The following is a 2500-nucleotide window of genomic DNA, read 5'->3' on the forward strand; positions in this document are numbered from 1 at the left end:
CAGCCCATGCAAGTCAATTGGTGATGTTGGGGTTTAATAAACGAAAGATACGGACCTGGGGCCACATAACAGAAACTTCCTAAGTCTGAAATCCTATCTTATCTTGAGATAGGAAGGGATTTAGGAATTTTGCTATAACAGAAGGAGGTTTCCTAACTTAACTTAGGAAGAAATCCTATCTTATCTTAAGATAGGAATATAGCCATTCCAGAAGCATCCTAAGTTAGGAATATCTTAACTTAGGATGCCTAAGTTAGGAGACCATACACCCTGTCCTAAACTCAGGATACCACTGTTACTTGTGCTTTTTTTGCATTATGCACAATGTCAGCAACATGGGGCATCAAACCAAAACACCTAGAGCAGTGATGAATGGGTTAATGGGACGGGAGCATTTTGTTTTCAAGAGAGAAAAAATGGCACTGGTACGGTTACCACAGTAGCTTCCCAAACAGGCAGGCTACAATTCCATAGTTGCCTGATGTAGGCCTAAATAATTTTACCATTTGAAGCCTGTCATTGTTTTATCCATGCAATTTACCTTTATTTAGACATTAAAAAAGAAAATAGTTTGAAAGCCAAACACATTTCCTATTAACAAGTAGCCTTTGAATTAGGCCTACTTTGACCATGGGGTTTGCACATCAAAGACTGATTTTGCAACGTCCAACAAAAAAGCAACTGACTTCACGTAGCCTAGGCCTACGTGTTGTGTGACAGGCTTATGAGTTCAACGTGCGCTCCCTCGCCAAAGTCTCCTCTCAGGAGTTGAACAGGACAAGTTACGAGGTCTACTGATGAATTTATAGACCACACAAAACTAATCCATTTGTCCTCAGAAAGTTAAGTGTAGATATTATGCTAAACAGGGTTTAGCATTTCTAGGTTGCGTATCGTTGTTCAAAAGTTAGCCTATTTGATGATCCGATTCCTCTCGCTCTCCCTCGTCCTCTGTCAGTGTCAATTTCCATCTTCCCGCTGTCATTCAAACTAAGAAAAATCAGTATGATCAATAAAATGTCTTTAGTTCACTACCCAGTATCCCAGAATGATGACTGTTGTTGTTTAGGCTGACAGTCGATGTGACTTGTTTCGTCGCCCGTTTCATTGATTTGAATAAGCTACTTGATCATGGGAATTTGCGCATTGTTAAAACAGCATTCAGGTGGCGGATTTGCGACGGGAACTGCTGAAAGTTTGAAACTGACAACACGGCTATGAGGAAACTTTTGAGGATTCTTAGCTACAAATGTAGCCTACATTAATGATGGAAATTAACGCCCTCCTTATTCACTGTATTTTTTCGTCCGTAATTATTAATAACTAGGCTATTGCGTTCTCCCCCCAACACGTAGCCTAGGCTACCAGTATATACAACTGGCTGCCCGCCGCTTCAAAAGTGAAGTCGTTACATTCTATCAATCTCGTGCACATTCGAAATGGCAGAAACAGACACGACCAATCGAAAAAATCAGTATGATAGAGGAGTTAGGAATTCCTAATTTAAGATAGGATGGGGGGCCAAAAATAAGATAAGAAACGGCAAGGGACTTAGGAATTCGTTCTGTAATAGGAAGTTAGGATTTTTCCTATCTTACTGTTCCTATCTTAAGTTAGGATGAGCATTTAGGATTTGTTCTGTTATGTGGCCCCTGTAGACTAGCGTTGTTCACGCCCATCATGCCGAAAAGTGTTGTGTTGCCAGCTGTTCAAATAATATAGCCAAACAGCCGTGGCTGAAGCATGGACTGTGTTCATTTAGGCAAGCCAATGTAGTATGTAAGTTGATGAGACATTCGGTTTGATTTCCCCCATAAAGGGGCGTAACGCACATTTACGAGCAAAGTACCCGGATGGCCGTTCATGCCTATTGACGCAAATTTCTAATCAGCAATCACATAGCAGCAACTCAGTGCGTTTGGGCACGTAGACATGCGCTGTGTCTCATATCGTGCACTGGTACACTTTGGGCTCTATGTTTCAGTGCGTAGGGCACTCATGCTCAAACTGTAGTAAATGTAGTAATGTAGTGAATTCAGTGTACTGAAAGCGCCCGGATGATGCCCTAACAACGGTCAAAAATGCAGTGCTTGAATGGTGGACACTGCACGCACTAGATGGCCGCCATGTTGTTTATGAAACGGAAGAAACGTGGTGTGCTGTTCAGTAGAATAGTATGGTCAACAGTCTCCTAATTCTGTAAGTAATGTTGCTGAGACACTGACCTTTTCATGCCAAGCCATGTATTGTATGCCAGATAGCTGCCAGTTGGAGTGAAGGAAATACAAATACAAGCACGAGACGCTGTGCCATGTTAACAGTAGCCAACCGATATTTTGGCGAGATAATGCTATGCTCACCCGTCACTTCCAGTGAGGGCACTGTGCATTGTGCTCAAACTTTTCCACAACACTATGCACTAACGACATCAGTGCACTGTGTTCCCTATACACACATATACTATACGTATACAAATGTGTGAATACATTTAGCAAATAAA

General features: G+C 41.8%; 1 protein-coding gene across 1 annotated transcript in view; it reads left to right on the forward strand.

The window, feature by feature from the left end:
- The window catches only part of armc2 (armadillo repeat containing 2), a 56096-nt gene that overhangs the window by 34007 nt on the left and 19589 nt on the right, over window positions 1-2500 (forward strand). The gene's annotated exons all lie outside the window — the stretch shown is intronic.

Source organism: Engraulis encrasicolus, chromosome 18 (assembly GCF_034702125.1).
Source record: "Engraulis encrasicolus isolate BLACKSEA-1 chromosome 18, IST_EnEncr_1.0, whole genome shotgun sequence".
In the NCBI taxonomy this organism is placed as follows: domain Eukaryota; kingdom Metazoa; phylum Chordata; class Actinopteri; order Clupeiformes; family Engraulidae; genus Engraulis; species Engraulis encrasicolus.